Source organism: Corvus kubaryi, unplaced genomic scaffold (genome assembly GCF_017639235.1).
Source record: "Corvus kubaryi isolate FWS band 111438036 unplaced genomic scaffold, C.kubaryi_AGA036_p1.0 68, whole genome shotgun sequence".
NCBI lineage: Eukaryota > Metazoa > Chordata > Aves > Passeriformes > Corvidae > Corvus > Corvus kubaryi.
The window spans coordinates 6,554,366-6,575,414 of record NW_024582056.1 but is presented as its reverse complement, the minus strand read 5'-3'; the positions used below and the strand labels follow the sequence as shown (position 1 = coordinate 6,575,414).

The window sequence follows — 21,049 nt, the reverse complement described above, 5'->3', positions numbered from 1 at the left end:
TCTGCTAGGCTAACTGGATCTCAGCCTTTGCATTCACTTATGTTCAAATACAGTAGTGTATTTACATTAAATTTAAAAATTAGAGCGCCAAGGAAAGTCAATTGCATTTGATAAATTCAGAACCCTGTTGTGGACAAAACTGGAACCCTACTAGCATGGGGAGCCAGCAATTTACTGTGAGCAAATTAGTATAATAAAAAGTCCAATGAAAATAAAGACAGAATTTCCATTAGTCCAGTTAAATTAACACTAACACATGCCAAAATATTAAAGACAGAAAGGTCCTGATCCCTGAGTTCTCAGGGCAGTACAGAGCCTTATGCTTTCTTCTGCCAGGGCTGGGTCCACTCCTGGCTGGGCATGGGATAGGTCCTGGCTGCCAGGCCCTGCCATTGCCCACCCAGGAGAGCCCCAGGGAGCCACCTCTGTGCCCTGAGAGGTATCACTGACAGTGTCTATATTCCAACGGCTGAGATGAGACGGGGTCTGGATCATGGATGGGGTGGAGTGATGCCCCAGGCTCAGGACAGACAGGGCCAGAAAGGGTCAGTAGTACCTCAATAGCCCTGGAAAACCACCCTGGAAACACCAGGCATTTAAATGAGATATTAAATGCTGGGTGTTGCGGATACTAAGCCTCTTTCTTTCAGAAGCTACCCTACCATGTCTCAAATTATTAAAAAAGCCATTAAAAAACTTTAGGATGCATTTATTTTATTCTATTCCTCTAAAATTTTCCTAGGAAAGAATAATATACAGAGGTTTATGTCCTTGCAGAAGACCTCGGGTGTTACGGGTACAGTGTTCCCCACTCCACACTATTCACTTTCTCATTCCAATACCTAAAATTGCTTTCTGAAATCTGCCAAGAGGGTCAGATCCACTGTTAAATGGATTTCAAGGCATTTGAGAAGATAAGAGTTCATAGCAAGTTTTGAGCTCTAAAAAAGGGAAAACAATTGAAAGCCTCTCCTTAAACTGAAGGAATGGAGAGGTCTGGAAGGCAGGTGACATGATCTTTTCTTAACTAAAATTTTTGGACAAAATAAAAGGACGCAAAATATTAGAACAACATTTATTTTATTTTTTTTTAACTGCTATATACTTATATGTTGATATATCTAATAAAGTCACTCCAATGCTGGATTAACATGGTAGAATTTAAGTTTATAACTTTGGTGTAGCCAAATGGATGACATTTCTAGAGAGAAAACCTGCCTCTGGAAAGTACAAAATATGTATTCTTAGAAAATGAGTGAAGGTACTGTCCATTTGAGTACACAAATACAGTAAACATTTATGGAAATTATTCATCTGAGACAATGTGTATTAATTTTTAATGAGGCACGTAAAATAGCAGCTTGAAGATAACTTTCATCCTACTTTATCTGGTCTGCCAATGCCCTGAATAGTGCTTTTTCAATTGCTATATATCTTCAAAAACTTTGTCTTTTGCCTCTAAACAAGAACACATGATAGATATGACTAAATTTCTTTCAGAACACTTCTCAAAGAAAATCAGTGTCTTTAATTATTTATCTCATATAACTTGCTCAGTGATATAGGTTTTCCTTTTTTTCCTCCTGTACTGGTCATTCTCTTTACAGCTGGCATTAACTCATTTCTTCTCAGTCCCTCTGTAAGTGTAATCAGATTTTTCAATAATTATACAGATCCTTAAAAAACTGGTTCCATTACTCCATAGGATGAACCATTGCCCCTTGTTTCTTCCAGAACACCTTCAAAAAATTCCATGCTCTTTGAAAATGACTGTTCACATGTCCAGCTTTTCCATTAGGAAAACTGGGGAAAAAGCTGTTGCATAACAGAAAACTGCCATTCTCAGCATGAAGAGGCTGTGCCAGAAACTCTTTATTCAACATATATTTGCTCCTCCCTGGCCAGGACTGCCAAGACATTGCTGAGGATCCTTGGTTTTACTGCCTGTGCTCCGGACCATCTGTGATCCAGCCGAGCTCTGGGCCCTTGGGCCTGCTGCTGGAGAAGCCTGCTGCCATGAGAAGCACATGCCTGGTTCATTACTCTTAAATGATTACATTGTATATGTTCTGTGATCTTTTAATTTGCCTGGCCCTTGACCCTTTTAGGCCAAGAGGACAAATCTAAACATGAAATACATGTATTTGATTCAATTGCATGTGAAATCTTTTACTAGTATGTAAACATTTAATTTAAAAAATTAGAGTCCTATTTAATTTCTTAAACTTTTAAAAGTCATAGTCTGTCTTAAATTGCTTTTCAGTGTGACTTTAAATATACCTCCAGCAGAGACCTTTCCTGACAGCTTGTGAAATCAATGGGTTAGCTAAAACATTTAGACATAAATTTTTGCAACTTTTGCAGCTTGTTACTGAGTGTAATAAAATTCTACACTATGATGATTCTTTCTGAAAGTAGGCATTTGTACATATACACTGTGGATCTGTCAAAGATGATGTTTAACTGCTCATTGTAGTGACTCTTGAACTGATATGACAATGTAAATCCCGGGAAGTCTTTACATAATTTTCTTCTTCAGTTATGCGTAGAGACTTATGTCTTTTCTGAATGTAAAAAAATCAGAATGGCATTTAAAAGCAATGGTATTCAGGACATATATGCATCATTCTATTATCTACAAGCTCAATAAGAAGCTTAACTTCCCTTTGCTGTCAACATTTTTTGCTTCAAGAACAATTTAAAAATAAGGAATAGTTAATTTTGTGGCCCAACAGATCTTTACATCAAGCACTGCGTGACTAAATACTCACTCATTGCCATTTTAATAGAAATAAAAATAGGAATTTTTAGCGGAGAATCTGGCTTTGTTTCGTGCAGGATTGTCTCAGCTTAGTGACATCAGCTCCAAGTTGTTTGTTTGCCTACCCCCATAACATGGGTCTCTAGTAGAACAAGCTTTATGACAGGACCCATAGCGAGCAGAAAGATTCCAGCCATGGGATCTTCATGAATCTCAAGAAATATTCAGACATAGCAGAGTATTGATCAGGTTGGAGGTCTTTGGGAGAGCCTTGAAGAACTTAACTAGGCTTTTCTATTACAATAGTCATGTAAGTATCAAGGAAATTGTTTTTTCATAAAGCAGACTATAACTTTTGAAGCAAATGGGGTACTAAGCATACTAGAAAGTAACATTACTTTGTGGGAAAGATTTGCTGCAGTCATAATCTTTTTCCCTTGGACTGACATTTAAATCACTTAAGCATTTCTGTGTTGTTTATTTTTAAATGAAATTGAAGATTTATTATGGTAAAGAAACAAAATGAAAGAGTAGCATGCACAGAAGTCAATAATTTAGGAGATACAGTGTCAAGACCACAGCAAGTAGAATTAACCTGTGACATTGTAGCTGTGGTAAACAAACTGCAGCAATCAATAATGAAATTAATCAACTTCAGATAAGCGAACAGAGATTTGCCTCAGATTTCGGTCAAAACCCAGTCAAAGGATTCCTCCTCCAGCTGATGGAAAAGTGTGTGGGTGTTCAATCAAATCCTGGATGAGCAATTGATGAGATTAATCCATGTGTACTCAAAAGATGGTAGAGAGTTCTTCAGCATGGAAAAATGCACCTCATATCTAAGCTGATCTTACTAAAACTACAGGATCAACTATGGGTGTTGTGCTCAACACTGGTATAGTCCATGGCTATGGAAGCCTCTGGTGGGGTTACAAAGGAGGAAGCATTATACTGTGTCAGCTGCGTTTCTTCCTTCCCTCTTCTCCAAACATTTTGTGTATGGTAGATAGGAACTGAGAAGGTGAAGAGGAAGCCCAGGGCACTCCTTTTGAATGTGATTGTGTGCAGATGCAAAGATCAATGGAGAAGAAAAGACAACTCTCACTTAATAGCTTTGAAATGGAATTATTTAGTGCTTGGGACCGTCCTATTGAGACCATCACACCTATGGCAAGATACACTTTTCAGTAAGCACGTTTTTGTTTCCTACCCCCTGCATTCTATTCCCATACTAATAGTGAGAATGTAACTGGGAAATGCTACTGCAAGCAACTCAAAATCTCTGTGGGCCTTCCAGCTTTGCATTTGTACTGGGAATTAAGTCAAAATTTTTTTAAACACTACGTAATTAATATTGGTGAGTTGTCTGTATATACAGGCATTTCTTTACTTCTAACCAAAGATTAGAAAATATTTCTGATTTTATCCCTGCAGTTCTGCAAAAGCCACAATCTAAAAGAAGAGATTTAAGGCCCTCCATCCTCAAATTGACAAATATATACTAATGTTATTTCAGTATTATCATTGAGTCTTATATAATTTTCCATCTTTTCAATTGAGTTTCCAGCTATCTCTATGTAGAGAAACAAGATAAAAATTTTCCCTAACATGAAAGAAAGTAAAAACTGTAACCAGATAGGAATCAAACCTGAGGGGTGGAAAAAAAAACCTCATGGTTTCTGGTTTCATAAGCAAAACATTCAGAATTTTTCTGGCTTGTGTTCTTTAGTACTGGTAGAAGTACTTTATGAATAATTTTGGGTAGCCTTACTATCTAGGTTGGCTGACTAAGCATTTGGCCTTACAAAACAGAGAATGTGACCTGTTGGAGAAGAAAGCATAGTCCTTTCCAGTTTAACACTTGAAAGATACACATGAAATATTTTGAAAATTGAAAGAACTGCAGCCCATGGGGACTCAAGTTGGACCAGTCTTTTACTGAAGGTCTGTAGCCCAGCCTGGAGAGCTTCAGGAAGAATTGTAGCCTGTGAGGAGGTCCCATGCTGGGGCAGAGAAAACTTTGAGGAGGAAGGAACAGCAGAGAGGAGCTCTTACAGACAGACCACAGCCCCACATTCCTCATCAGCCTTATTTGTTCTGGGAAAGAAGGTAGAGGAGACAGGATTAAAGGGGTAAAGTCAAGCCTGGGAAGAAGGGGAGAGCTTTGTCTTTGCTTCTCACCACCCAACATGGTTTCTAATTGGCAATAAATGAAAATAATTTTCCCCAAGTTGATTCTGTTCAGTTCACCACAGTAAGTGTTCCAAACACACGTGTCAAGGCAAGCATATAGGAACAGAGTAAACATATATGATACATAGCAGAGTATGTATACTTGTATTCAGTAGCCCTCAGTGAACAAATCCTTGGAGGAAAAAATCAAATTACTTTTGCAATCCTTACAAGAATTTATTGCCTTCAGTCCCCTTTGGCTATTTTCCAGATTACTTATCCATCATGTGAAGACTTTTGTTTGTAACTGCCATCCATTAGTTTTATCTGATATCACCTAATTCTTTTTCTGGAAATGACAGTGAAAAATGGATTTCTACTTTTTTCACTGCCCCTCAAGACCATGAAGAACTCTTTCATATCTCCTTTGGTCATCTGTTCTTCCATTTCCACTGTTCAGTGCACAGAAGCCATTTCAAGTCACTCTTGTAATCCTTTCTCTGTACATCTTCAAAAATTCCTTTGAATCCTTTTTCAGACGTAGGGGATCAGTACCCATAACTGCACACTATATTCAGGATGCTACTGAACCATGGATTCATAAATCCCCTTGTTTCCTTTTTCTTTCTCAAGAGTTTCTGGCTTTAAAATTATTATTTTTTTGATAGCTTCTGAATACTGAGCCAATATTTTATATCTATCTATTATAGTTCTAAATTTTCATCTGAGCTGTCAGTCAAAAGACCACAATCCAATGGACAGCATTTGACATTTATTTAAAATGAATTTAATCTGTAATTATTAGAAAAAAGTTTGAAATTCTTCTCTTGATCCTGATTTACCTTTAGTAGCTTAGCTTCAATAACAAAATTTGTCACTTTATTATGCACCCCTTTTGACAATATGTTGAATTGCACAGATTCCCTTGGTGATCTGAGATGCTACTCTTATCTCCCTTTACTGAAAAAAATTTCCTGTCCCATTTTTCCGATGTTTTGATTAATTATTCATCCATTCTTCACCCTGAAATTGCCTACATAGGTCATTACAGCATAAAAGTACTGTGAGCAAGTAAATTTTCACAATCTGCAAAATGGAGTAAGCCATGTTACAACTCCTGACTCGGCTGGGCTCCAAAACCTAATAGAATATAGGGATCGGCTTCTGTTTCAAAAACAGAAGCCTAGTTTGACTATGTGCCATTTAGCTGATGCACTGACCATGAGCTATTAATTAGTTGTGGCACTCTGTTTTCAGCTGTATAGGAAAATATTTTCTATGGCAGTATAAGTAAGGACCTGTTAATGCATTATTTCTGAAAAAACAGAATTAACATTCTTTCATTAGTCAAAGATTTAGACTAGTGGTCTGGCTGCTCCTAGAAGAAGGGGTGCCTTAAAAGGAAGATTTTTCTGGAGGTCACTGTTATGTGTTGTAACAGTGTGTGTAGTTGCATAGCAGTGAAGCTAAGAGGAAAATACAACAGGAAGAAGACAGCATTCTTTCTCAACAATATCTATTGTATGTGACAGAAGGTTAATGTTTCAGTCAATTTTTGGCATGAGATCATTTTTGAATAGTTTACCAAGCATAGTCAGTGAGGGACAGTCATGTCTCAGTTGCCATGCAACTATGTAAATTGCAGGAGAAAAGAACAGATGTTAGTCTTCTTATGCAAAAATTATAGTTAATGAAAAACATTCTTCATGAGAAAAATGTTTAAATGCATGTCATCACTAATGAAGATGTAAATAATTACCATGGCCTTTTTGTGACACCTGTATTTAAGTTAAAATGTTAAGCAAAATATAACATACATTGCAGTACAATACGTGTTACCTGAAGACGTTATTCAGTTCAAGAAAGAGAAAAACAAGAAAAATCTAAACTTGAGGTTCAGCAAGCATACTGCAATATTGGTGCAATTTGATGCTATGAGATATGATACCTGTTGAAGCTTGCTATGGATCTCTAAGAATATGAAATTAGTGAGTCAAATCTGGTTGATCAATGCCTTGTGTTCACGCTGAAATAAATTGACAGACTAAAAAATTTTGTAAAACAATCTAACACCATGCCACTGCCAATAGTTGTCATATGTTATAGCAGCTTCTTCTAGCATTGTACTTCGATCTGAACTCAATTTTTTGGGAACCAAACAACTGAAGATAATTAATATTTAATTTTTAATAGGAACATATTATGCTAGAATATAATTTCCTAATTTTAGATCCACAAAATTTTCCCAGGATCATTCTCTTCAAGTGAGCTAACACCTTAACTGACACTATTCTGCAATGCAAAGGTGTGGAAGATGAGTCTCTTTTTCCAGTTTTGGAGTCACATGCAGACCGTTGGGTATAACTGCAATGTATTTAAAAACCAAAAATACGTGTGAATTGATTATTCCACAGATAGACTCTCTTGTGAAGCAGAGAGAAGATGAATTCAGGATCCATTTCTTTTTAGTTATTAAAAAAAAATCAACCCTCTAACATCACCTTCAAAGCCTACCATTCATCTCACCTAAAATTTTGACAAATATTCTAAAATTGAGTTACTAGTTATTGAAATGCCTAAATCTTCACTTAGGGGAGAAGAAATGTCAGCTTCAGGTAGAGAATTTTTCTACTTATCCTGGGCATCAAATGTCTTTGAGAAATACTTTTCTCAGCCATAAAAGGAGTTTTGTAAGCTAGTTTCAAATGGGTCATGAAACTTCATATAGCTGGAAAAGGTAAAATCTATTTTGAGCTTTGCTATTTTCACAGCTCTAACCATTGTTTATGTAGATATGTATTAGAAACCATGTGGGATAGTTCAAAATTATGTTTGAAGAGAGATAAATAAAAGTACAGTGCACATGTTCAGGGAACAGAATATGACTCTCACTTGAGAATCCCTTATATTGCAGCAGAGTGCTCTTTGGAAAAAAGTACAAAGAAATATGAGGATGTGAATGTTTAAAATCTAAAACAGATTTCCTTAGGGTCTGGCTATGGTTAAAATACATTCATCCTAAAGCATGTTTTTTACTTTCAATTCTTTCTGTGAGATTTATTTGAATCTTTTGTTCTGCGTGCTTCACTGGTTGCACCCTTGGCAGACCCGTGTATCAGTAGGGAGATATGTATGTGCTCTTAAATGTTTTTTGGACACGGACATTTAATATGACTGGAAAAGTTGGTCTTTCTTTGGACCCTTGACAACTAGTCTTTTTTTCTGAAATGGTATGTCTGAGATTTTTCTAGCACAGTTTAGATAAATAAATAGTGAGACTTACCAAGGTTTATTAACAAAATTTACTTCACGGCGCATCCTTCAAATATCACAGAATCACAAAATCACAGAATATGCTGAGTTGGAAGAAACTCACAAGGATCATCAAGTCCAACTCTTGGCCCTTCACAGGATCATCCCTAAAAGTCACATCATGTGCCCAAGAGCATTGCCCAAACACTTGAATTCTGGCAGGTTGGTGCTGTAATGACTTCCCTGGGGAACCTGTTCCAATTCCCAACCACCCTCTGGGTGAAGAACCTTTTTCCAATATCCAGCCTAAACCTCCCCTGACACAACTTCAGGCCATTCCCTTGGGTCCTGTCACTGGGCACCAGAGAGAAGAGATCAATGTCTGACCCTCCTTTTCCCCTCACAAGGAAGTTGTAACTGCAGTGAGGTCTCCCCTCAGCCTCCTCTTCTCCAGGCTGAACAGACCAAGTGACCTCATATGGCTTCCCCTCAAGGCCCTTCACCATCTTCTATATACAGGGTTCTTGTTTATTTAGAAGGACTTTGATTTTAAGGCATTCTTTTTTTTCAAGGAGATGACATGGAATTTTTGTGCAACAGCTTTTATAATAGTAATTATGCTTAGGAACTCTATCACAGAATGAAATGTCAGTTTTTGTATTTAAGCAGTTAATAATTTGAAAAGTATAAATCTCAGAGTTATTCACTGCTTTAGAGTCAGGTTGTTAAATCTTCCAACTGTGACATTATTTTCAAGGTTGGTGCTGTTGCCTGTCATATTCCACATATATTTTTTGCAGTATACTTCATCTTTAATCCTCTATTTTCCTTCCAGAGGTAAATATTCAAGGTGTGTTAAAAGTTAATTTAACTAGGGAGTTTTTACATTATAGGATTTCTGAAAACATTGATTTGTTTTTTCCCCTTCTTGTGTCTGGTAGTTTTAGTTTGATATCTCGGGAGTGCCATCACTATCTTTGACCTGTAGTCAGTGAAAGACCTTTACTGGTCTCAGTATCTATTGAAGAGGCCATATGGTTATGTTTACTTTATTTAAACACAAGTATTTGATTAAGTTAAAACCTAAAATAAAAGCACCTCTAAAAACATTTGATTCTCTTTTCTGGTAAAAAAAAAAAAAGATGATGTTGAACGCAGAACTCAGGCTATGCTTAAAGCAGTACTTTTTGCTCTCTAACTGTAGTTTAACGCTGATATTTTATCACGTTAACAAAGACATGTAATAAGGTTCCTACGACACAATTGCAGATAATAGAACATAATTATATGTTTATGTAGCTTATTATAATGTTGCTTTTATCAAGCTGCACAGAGGAAGAAAAAAGGCTTGTTATATACCCTACCTGATGAGCATGGCTGTTTCACTGTGTGAGCTAGTGAGAAATGCCACTGTACTATGTAACTTTGCATGTATAAGAATTATGTTGAAAAACCAAAATAATGTATTGTATCAATAAATTTCAAGGGAAAAAATAAATATTTTCCTCTAATTAGTAACGGAGAAATTTTCCACCATAATTGGATATCCTGGTGAAATAATTAATTGTCTTGGATTTTGTTTCTTTTCACAGAATAGAATTGAAATTGTAGTATGACTTTGCATTATGTTTTCATATATGTCAAATTACTACAGAAAGCATATTTTTATTTTTCTATGACATTCAATATCAGGTTTTGTCATAAATGTAGGAAGGCCAATTTTCTAGGAATGTAACACAAAAAGTGTATGATACCTCTGAAAAAGCAGTCAATCTGAAATATCTTTTGAATCTTGATTTATAATCACAAGAGCACCTGGGTGCCCCTATCAAAAGCTGACAGGTATTCTTGATTCAACAAGTTTCATATTTTTTATTCTGTCTATATCTTGAAACTAATTTATTATGTTAGTATGTGAAAATACAGTTTGAGAGAATCAAAGAAGGTAAATAAAAGAGGAAACATCTGCACTGTCTTTTACTTTCAGAGTAATGCCATCAAAATTGACTAAATATTTTCCAAATAAATCCTCTAAAGTAGTATGCTAGTATTTGTGTGGTTTCTGAACAAGTAAACATTTGCCAGCAGTGACTGCTGTAAACAAGTTGCATTACCCAATTAATTTTTGTAACAATATTAAAATTTGTCATTACAATCATGCCGCACATTTATTACTGGTGACACAGCTTAGTCTATTCAAGCATCATATATGAGTAATTTAAATTGAAAAACATTTTTATACATTAAATGTATAAAGAAATTCTCACTAATACTACAGAAGTTTTCGTGTTCTGTTAGACATCATAAAATATTAATATTATTCAGGATAGGGTTATAACCATCACTTTATTAAATAAATATGATATTTTACTAGAAATTGCTTTCATTTAACCTTGGGGTTGCAGTTCCTTATTTGTCTTTTATAATATGAGTGCATGGCATAACAGGTCAGCTAGGAACTCTGCGTTATTGGAGAACTGTCAAGTAAAGACCTACAATAAAAGAACAAGGATTTATTCCTTTATTCTGATTCTGTGTTACTTTACAGCGGTATAACATGTAACATTTCCTTTCCATTTAAGAATATACCAGCTAACATGTTCTTAAATGAACTTAAGTTCGATGAAAACTTAAGTTCGACAAAAACTTAAGTTCAAGAAAATGAACTTAAACCCAGACAGATTTCTAATGTTTTTTAGTAAAAAATAAGGTAATATAGGGCCAAATGCCATAAAGTAAACACGGATAGAAAATATTATATTGAGAATTATTTCATAATTCTCAATGTGTCCTTACTGATTTGTACTGAGAACCATTGATAACATACTGGAAAATATATTCAGCTCATACTGTATACAAAGTGTGTCAATGTTTTACACAGAGCAGCTTATATAGCTCAGTGCAGGGTTCTGCTTAAAAAAAACGATGGCACCATATGGCTCTCTGCTGCTCAAAGCCTCAGTCTCCACTTCCACTGTTGAAAGTTGTTATTGTCAAAACAGATGAAGCACAATGTCACTGAAGAAAATTACCTTAAGGCAGATCTAACATAGAAGGCAATCTATCATTTAAAGGGACAACTTTCTTATGCTCATTCAATATTTTTCTGATGATCTGGAATTTGAGAATTTTTGGTTGACACACTAAAGAAAGAATTAAACAAAAGAGTCTGGGACCTACATAATTAACATTTTTCCATTACAAAGTGATTTCCCATAATCATATGGGGATAGAAAAAGGATAATATCCATTCTCATAGTTCTCTATGAAGAATGGCATGGCAGAAAATGAGCTACATTTGATGATGACTCAATACGATGACCCAATGAATGTCAATGCCCATCCCTAAAGCCCACTCAGCCCCATGACAGAACTTCGGGTAAAGATTTCACACAAGTTTTCTGTGATTCAGTTATACTTGAAAGTGTCAGTAACCCTTAATCATTCATTGTCTTAGAGAACCATGTAGAAGTTCTGCTTCAATGCCGAGCCTCTCTGTGCCAAAATACAGGAAGAAACAGCACTTGCCTCACAGGTTAAACTTCCAAAGGAAAGGTATAAAAAATGAAGAATCAGTGACCTTGAAGTCATATTATTATACACTGAAATAGTGCAGTATTCCTCATTATTCTGCCACATAAATAACTATTTTTAATATTTTTGTCCACGGAAAGCAACAGCTACTAGCAATGCTTATAAATTAATTAAAGACTAGTTAGGTCTGCTAGTCAGAATTTCTTTGAAGTACAGTCTGTGAGAAATGGGTGTAAGGTATGATTTGGCATCTGGTTTGTCCATAATGTATGAGAAGGCAAAGCTGATGTTCAGAGTATGTAACATTAGGGGTATTTTTAAATTTCTTAGTGCCACTGGAAAATATTTTCTATTCAAATATATTTTTCAGTTGTGTGCTGTTCAGTTCAGCATTTCTGTCTTGGAATGCATTCTTGGTTAAAATATGGAATAGGAAAATCATGTTTCTGAGGGCAGAAATGTTTTACTCTTGGTATTTATATTTCTCCTTTCTGCATGACTCCATGTTTGTAAACTGAATTTATGAACTTGCATCAATGTAGGGTGAATTCTCTGATATTTACAGTACCCTGAAATTTCAACCTCAGCAGCTGAGTCATAAATCTTTCACATTTTGTATAATTTAGTCATCAGTTTCTCAATTTCTTGATTGATTGTTCAATATTCTATTATATGTTATATTAGGCTTATAAATGGAATCTTAGATCACTGTGCATAGAGTATAATATAAGTTCTTCAATTTTGATTACAGGAGCCAGAAAATGCTACATAAATCATTTCAAACCCTGCAAATCAAATTATATTTTCCCTTTTGAACTGTAAAGAAAAATCTATCACCATAAAAACCCAAAGTCTTTTCGTTACACTGGTATAAACTGGACTATGTAGACTTTAAACATAGCATCATCAGCTTATAAATTTAGCACATCCTCGTTTTTAGAGGACAGAAAGAAAAGGATATTTATTAAGAGAAAGCAATACTCATAACAAGAGGGAAAAAAGTGTGGGTGTTTGGGGTAGGATAGAGATGGTCCCATATGTGGGACCTTGACTTCTCTTTTGGGCAAGGGTTCACAATGACTGTTCTCTATCATCTTCTTGTCCTGCTTATCCTTGTGTATTGTTTCAAAGAAAAGTTGATGTATTATTTCCCAAGTAATAAGGTCAGGACAATTACCAACAGTTGCCCAGATCCTTCTTGATTTTCTTGAATATAGACATAATTCATCTTTCCCAGCCCTAAGGGAACTCTGCTTTTGAGCAAGTCCTCACAATGATATCATCCAGCACTTCTAACCATCCTGGGTACCTTCTAACCACCTAGTAGATTTCATGGGCTTGTGGAACTCCAGTTTGCCTAAGTGGCTTATTTAATTTTTCTGCTGTGGGTTATATTTCCCCTATGCCACACTGCCTTGAGGCCAAGATCTGGGAGGCCTGAGGGCAGATTTATCAGCAAAGACAGAGACAAAGAAGCTAGCAAAAACCTTTTCTATTTCTGTGTCTGTTGTCAAATAAAGGTGTAGGAACATACTATTTCAGTCTATCTTTGACTGGCAAAGCGACAACAGAGCCCCTCCCTGTCCTTCACTTCCACTGGCAAATTCAACTACAATTAAGCTTTGCCTTTCATTATTCCACCTCTTCATGCCTGGGTGATGTTTCTGTATTCTTGGTAGAGCCTGGATCATTATAACCATATTAGTTTGGGCACAGCTATCCTAAGAATTTACCATTTGTAAAAAACACCAATATATTTTATAATTACCTCAATAAACCTTGTATTACAAAATGTTGCAAACTGATGATATTATTGTTGATTGTTGTTGATGAATCAAAGCCAAGGATCTCTTAATTGAGTCATCTAATCTTGTAGACTTTGTATGTATAACGATACTTGTGATTTGTTAATAAAAGACAGATGTGGAAAATCTATTATAAACATTAGGCTCACATATGTTCCCTGTTACTTCATCATGTCACAAACATTTCACAGTTTTAAGTGGATTTAAGCAACATGAATAATTCACAAACTAAATGAGCTGAGTAGTCAGGATGCAAGTAAGATTTAGAAAATGGCTGCAAGTAAAGCTCAAATGTATGACCTGAGACTGTATGTTTAAAACAGTAGTATTTGGCTTATTTCAGCAAATCTTACACAGAGTAGTGATTGCACTCCTATTTCTGTCAGTGGGCCTGATTCTACATTCATTAGTGGCACTTAATACCCTACTTTGCACGTAGCCTCTTGTGAAATTAAATCTGTATAATTATTCAGTGTAAGTAAAGGTAATGAATTTGAGCCCAGTGGGATTGTCTCAAGAGATAACCTATAATTTGTTGACGTATTGACACTTATTGCTTGCTGGCTTCCATCTGTTTCTCAGTTTAACAAAAACTCTGTTTATGAAGCTTTTAAATGTTTCACTCTGCTACATTTGTGAAAGTCAAATTCAAAACATGGCTGAGTCAAACAATTGAAATGACAGCAAATGATAAAAGATAAAGGAAGTATTTACATTACAAGCGGGTGATGACTAGTAAATATCTCTGGTATCCTCAGCATGAGCTTGTGTTCATGACTGTAGACTCTGTACAGACTCAAGATGGAATAATCCTTTTTTTGCTGATATCCATGTTTCTGGTTGTGCTGTGTTTGGCTGGTGGCAATTTCCTTCACTGTATGAAGCCATGTTTTTATTTGTGCTGTTGATAACACATTATTGCTGAGCAGGGGTTATGCAGTCAAGGTCTTTTCTACTCCTCATCCTGCCCTGACAGTGAGAAGGCTGTGGGTCTGCCATGTGTTGGGAGGGGACACAGTTGGGACAGCTGACCCCAACTGACCAAAGGGAGATTCAATACCATATGATGTCATGCTCAGCACAAAAATCTGAGGTAGGAAGAAGAAAGAGAGGGACATTTTGAGTGATGGCATTTGTCTTCCCAAGTTGTGGTTATGTGTGATGGAGCCCTGCTTTCCTGGGGATGACTGAACATGGGAAGTGGTGAATTCTTTCTTTCTTTCTTTTGCTTTGCCTACTAAACAATCTGTATCTCAACCCATCAGTTTTCTCACTTTTCTGATTTTCTCTCCCATCCCATTGGGGAAAGGTGAGTGATTGGCTGTGTTGTGCTTAGTTACCACCTGGGGCAATACTGGTAGTGTTCTCCTCTTGTTTTAATAAACTTTGAAAGTGTCAGATAAAAGACAATATATTGGATGTTCATGAAGATACCTTAAAACTAAAATGAGACCCATTTCACCTCCATTCTTTTAAAAGACTAGAGATAGTTTAACTAATGGTCAGAGTAGATACATTGTTCCACAGGAATACTTTAAGCTGAAGAAATTCACACATTTTATGTCAAAAGCAGAGCAGGATAATGAGAAGTGAAATAAATATTCAAAACTTCCCCTTCCCCCTGCCTACTTCCCAACCCTACCTCCTCCCCTGAAGTGGCCCAGGGGATGGGTGGGGGTTATGGTCATTGTTCCTGCTGCTGCTCAGGGAGAAGAGTCTTTCCCCTGCTTCAGTGTGGGGTCTCTCCCACAGGAGATAGTTCTCCATGAGCTTCTCCAGTGTGAGTCCATACCACAGGCAACAATTCTCCATGAACTGCTGCAATGTGGGTCACTCCTCCACTGGCTGCAGTCCTTCAAGGACAGCCTGATCCAGCATGAGACCCCACAGGGTCAAAAGTCCTACCAGGAAACCTGGTCCAGCCTGGGCTCCTCTTTCCCTGGGTCTGCAGGTCCCTGCCAGGAGCCTGCTCCAGCATGGACCTCTCACAGGTTCACAGCCTCCTCTCAGGCATCCATCTGCTCTAGCGTGGGTTTCTTCCAGGGGCTGAGGTGGATCTCTGCATCCCTATGGTCATCCATGAGCGGCAGGAGTACAGCCTGCTATCAAAACCTGACCATGCAAACCCAATATATCATCCTTCCACGGGTTATGTAAAACAAATTTAATACAGGATAAAAAGGTATTACTTAGCCTTGATGGAAAAGGTTTCATCTCTTATCTTGAGTCATCTTTCCAGTGGTCTTTACAGAGTAGTTTTATGTTTCAGTTCTTTAGCCTGAGTGTATTTGAGAATACAAATTTTAAAGTTTATTTTCATTTATAATAGTCCCTGGTATTTCTCTTTCTAAAAGTAAATTTTCATAAAAATTTAGAGCTGGCAGAAGATAAACACTGATTTTTTCTGTATTATCTCTAAGGAAAAAAAAACTGTTTATAAAATAGATTACATTAAAATATTTCTAATTTCAGATTGCAGAATATTTTATTTTATTTTTATTCCTAATTCTTTCCCCATTTTAGAGGGGAAGAGGGGGTTATGAAGAAGATATTGCATTCAGGTTAACTTTAACTGTCTTGTACTGCTTGTTTGCTTTAAGAAATACCATTCAAGGTGTCATATATCCCGATTCTCTTTATCTGCTAGAAATCCCTGTTTGAACAAAATTTCTGAGGCACATCATAGGAATCCCACTGGGAAGACTGAGTCATCAGGACCTGAATGGAGCTGCAAAAGGAAGTAAGTACTAATTAGTGTTCCTAATAAACACTATGACCTGAAATAAAATGTTAATTTTGGATAAGTTAAAGTACAGAAATCCTACTAAATATTTTCTCAGTAAAAATAGGCTTAGTAAAAGCAATATTTTCCATACAAATCTTGTGGGAAACCTGTTAACTTGGTCTAATTATCACATAGAGTTACCTTACTCAGACATTGTTCTGAAACAATATACTTTGAAATAATAAAAATAAAAGGCCCCTTTTATTAGCATCAAAGGCAGTGCTTTGTACAGTGTTTAGTTTATTAATATAAAAATTTTTAACATAAAGACAAGAGTGATTTTGGGTTTAATTTGGAAATAAGCATTCTGTCTTTCTGTTGTTCTGAGAAGGAAAGAATGCAAAAAATATTAGTTTTATATTTGGACAGGTAGTAGATTATCACACCAAAGATCAAACATTCTGGAAGAATTAATTTTTTGCATTAATTTCTGCAAGACCTTAATTGTCTTAATAGCATGCACAATATGCATTTTCCTGAAATATGATGACTTATTAAGCTCCATCTGTCATTTTTGACCTTATTATTTCAGAAAGACGCTCTCAGTAAACTTTTCTGTGTCTTCATGACATTGCACTAAAATGTCAATTTCTGTCTGAAAATGTAAAGAAAAAATAAATCTATAGGCAGCTTGTCAGTTGATGATGTCATCATTTTATGTTTGGAAGGAGAAAGGCAATTTTTTGTTTTGGTTCTAGTTTTGGTTTTTTGTTTTTTTCTTCATTGAAATTAAAATCCTTGTTGTGACTGTTCTGTTTATCTTCATAACTGGGTTAAGCAGTGCTGGACAGGTAGCATGGATCTTTCTTTTCAAGTATTTATTGAGCATTTCAACAACAAATCCAATCCAAGAGAGCTTATTGCTCCACATGTATCAATAGATAAGGGAATATCATCCAGCTGCATATTCTGACAGTGATTTCAGCTCAGCAGCACACAGTTCCTACGTGGTAAACTGAGTGTCAAAAATGTAGCCAGAACTGCCTGAACAATGTTCATATCTACCCTGCCACAGACAGTGAGCCGAATCTGTTCCACACTGAGGAACTTCTGGTTTATGTGGCCAGATTTTATTCACACTTTCAGAGGAATCCTTCAGCTCTGTGAGCTTCTGAGTGTTTTCATTCTGTAGTTTGGTCATTAGGCTAGGTGGATAACTGATTTAAATCATCACTAGAACTCCATTGTGGTTAAGAGATTTTTTTTCCTCATTGAGAATATATGTAACCTTCAAATTTCTTTCTTTGTTTGCATCTTGCTTGTAAAACCACTTGATAGAGAATCCATATAAAAAGGTCCATCAAAAATGTAGATTTATTTGGTCTACAGTTCACATGCTTGATAAACAGACTATGCTCAAATAATCATTATGTATTTTCCATTTCATACCTGTTCATCTGTAATAGCCAATTTTTGGAACTGCTGGTGGATAGATACTTGAACAGTTGGTGTGTAATTGACATTCAATATACACATCTGAGATACAACACTGAAACTCTTTTTCTATTTTAGCAAAGGATTGGATAACAATCAGAGCTAGTGTTACCAGAGGGCAAAGTGTCAGGAAAGCAATCAGCAGATGAGCAGATAAAATGGTGGTGGAATGGTATCACATATCCGATGAGGCTGAGAAGTAATGATCAAACAAGGCTAGGGAAAGACAGAATGGTTGTGGAGAATACTTCTGTCATTGGCTCCTTCAAACAGCTTACAGTACTTGATATGAGTCTGCTGAAGAAAAGCTGCTGGACTGTATTGTAGGAAAGATTGTCCTCATTAGGTGAATGTATGTACTAGTTTGAAAACAAACTAGTGGGAAGCACCAAGTCAGAATAACTATTTAATAGGGAAATAAAAAAAAAAGGCAGGAAACACAGAGTCAGGATACAATGTGACACCCTGTTAGTCAGGGTGGCGGTAGCAGTCCAATAAAATGGTGGCTGCAGTCCTCCTGAAGTGGTGGGTATGGTTCTGTTGAAGCAGTGATCCTGCAGTAAGGGCCTGCTCTTCTTCAGAAGGTCTAGTGGCGGCTATGTAGCTCCTGTCCTCTGGGGAATCCGGTGGAAAGGGTGTCTGTGGTGTTCGGAATCTCAGATTATATCCAGGATGGAATGCTTGGTTCCTCCCTCTGGGTGGAGCATCTCACAATGGGATGATGCGTCATGAGGCCAGGGATTGAGTGGCTCATTAGCAGAAGATAGTCCTGAGGGAGGAGGCAAGGAAACACTGCCCCACCTGGTTTCAACAGCTCATGAGGATGGTAATACAATACACTGCAACCCAGGACAATGTAATATTATTTCAACTATTTTTTGGTCTCAGAAGTGTGAGACTAACATGCATTACATGGAACAGATCATTAGTACAAAAAAAATCTTACTTAAAAAAGTCTTAAAATTTTTTAGAAAACTGAAAAATAATTTTTAAAAGCTTGAATTGGCTTCAAAATTCACATTGTCTTCTTGGTGAAGTATTTAATGAAACCAGATGATTTTGTGTATTGAAGGGATTGATAAATTATTTCTGTAGATTTATTTTTGACAGTTTGCTGCAGTCTGCAGTAATTATTTATTTTGGTGTGAATTTTATTTTATATCTTACAGGTATACAAGTCCAGAATAATTCCAATGATTTTTTGTTGACTGACCCTGGACACAGGGTCAGTAGGCCTTGCCTACTTTTTTCAAAATTAAGACAAGCAGCTGAACTATAATGAAATATTCTTTTTTTAATTTTTTTTGTTGCCTTTGCAGTCCTTTAAATATAAAATGGTTTCTAACGTAAGACCTCAGGTAAAAAAATTCCAAATTTTTACGAGTCAAAATTATTTTTCAGTGATTTTCTTAGACCATGTGTTACTTCAGTGTTTTGTCTGGATAGATTTATGACAGTAGAAGCCCATATATGGAGATTTTTATTGAAGCATGTTCTTTCTAATTTTTTTTTTTAATAAATGCACAGTACTGTGATGAATTCTTGAGTACTTTTGCTTCATATAAGTGCTTGAAAAAGACATAAAATGAAATAGCATACTACTGTTCCTGTATGATGGAATGTATATTGGGGAAAAAAATTCCTTCAGAGCTAGGTTCCAAAGACTGAAGCTAGTAATCTACTCCGTAATTTATATTATACTCCATATAAAGTGCAGAGTCTTCAAAAAAATTTTGCGTCTAATCATTAGGACTATGTATTCATACTTCCCAGTGCAAGTCAAATTTTTTTCAAGTCAGGGATTTTTTAAGAAAAGACTTAAAATGTTATTAAAGAAATACCATTACCCATATATTAATTAGTTAAGTGTTTAAAGCAATAATCCAAAATATGAGGAGATCTGCATGTTCCTAATCTATCTAATGCGCATATTCAGCATAATGGCTACCATGATGTAGCATATTCTGGTAATGGGAGCTCTGTTAAGAGCTGTCTTGGAACAATTAAGTATAAAGAAGTATGGTTTTAGGCCTAACAGAGCAGTCACATAAAATCTGGTAGAGCCTGGGTCAGATCCCATCCTCCAGTCCAGGAACCATTGAACTTGGAATCATAGAAACACAGAACCATACAACAGGCTGGACAGTAAGACTAAAGATCATCCAGTCCAACATTTCATGAGAAAGCCTGGATGAGATAATCCAGCAATCCAATCATGTCTTGAACACTTCCAGTGACAGGGAGTCTATCAAGTTCCTGGAGAGGTTGTTCCAGTGATTGTTCTCACTGAAGAAAAAAAACCAACAAAAACCCCAAAAAACCCCAACAAAACAAAAACAAACAAAACCCAACAAAACAAAAAAAACCCCAAATCAAACCAAACCAAAACCAAACCACCAATAAGACATTCATATATTAAGATCAGTCCATGATGAAACCAAAAGCTGATAAGAGTCTTGTTCCAAGTGTTTTCTGAGATGAGAACATGGTGCGGAGGAAGGAGAGTCAGTTTCAGGTTAGCAAAAACAAACCCACCAAGTAGCGATGAAGAGTCTGAAGGGAAAGCAGTATGTCAGAACCATGGGTGAATTAAGTCAGATTGAATGAGTGTGTCCTGCCAAACCTTTCTACAAACAGGTTTCCTTAGGATGACATTATAATCTCCTATTTTCTGAATAGGTAACACTCTCAACAGATACACAAAATCCGTGAGTTCAAGGTCTTGTTCCAAGTAATGCTTCCTGATTGAAGATATCAATATGAAAGTTTAATGATACCCTGGAAGGTAGTACATTTTTCTGGGAGTCAGCACTGTGACTTCAAACTCTGTCAGAGGAGAGTATTCAGCTGGAGACCTTAATAAACTGGCTAGAGATCCTGCTCAGTATTTATTAAGTAAACCAAAAGAGAAGAGACACTTTCTTCTTACCTGAAAAGGTAGTTCATGCCCTCCTATTTTTCCGCTGAAAGCCATTTCTCAAGTCAATTCTTGTTCTATGGAAGAAAGCCTGTCGAACATCAGAAAAAAATCAATATCATGTAAACTGTTTATGAATTTAAATTAGGATAAGAGTTTGTTATATTTTGGTTTGAATTATTGCTGCCAGTTATTTATTAACTGATCATTACTTTTTAGCTGGTAGTGGTTTATGCACTTACGAGAAAGAAAGTGAAGTTTCCTGCTGTCTCTCCTTCAGCAATAACACAACAGCCTTTTGAATGAATGACTGCAGCTTGAAAGGGTAGGGTAGGGAAGGAGCTGTAAGGCAATTTATTTTGATGCTAAAAGTGTGCTTGAAGTCTATT

At 36.3% G+C, this 21,049-nt stretch overlaps 1 long non-coding RNA gene across 1 annotated transcript in view; it reads left to right on the top strand.

Moving 5' to 3' along the window:
* Positions 1 to 21,049, top strand: part of LOC121674507 — a 155,224-nt gene that overhangs the window by 59,219 nt on the left and 74,956 nt on the right. Inside the window, exon 3 of the long non-coding RNA XR_006019652.1 lies at positions 16,172 to 16,264. This is a non-coding gene — a long non-coding RNA (uncharacterized LOC121674507). The remainder of the gene's footprint in view (positions 1 to 16,171; positions 16,265 to 21,049) is intronic.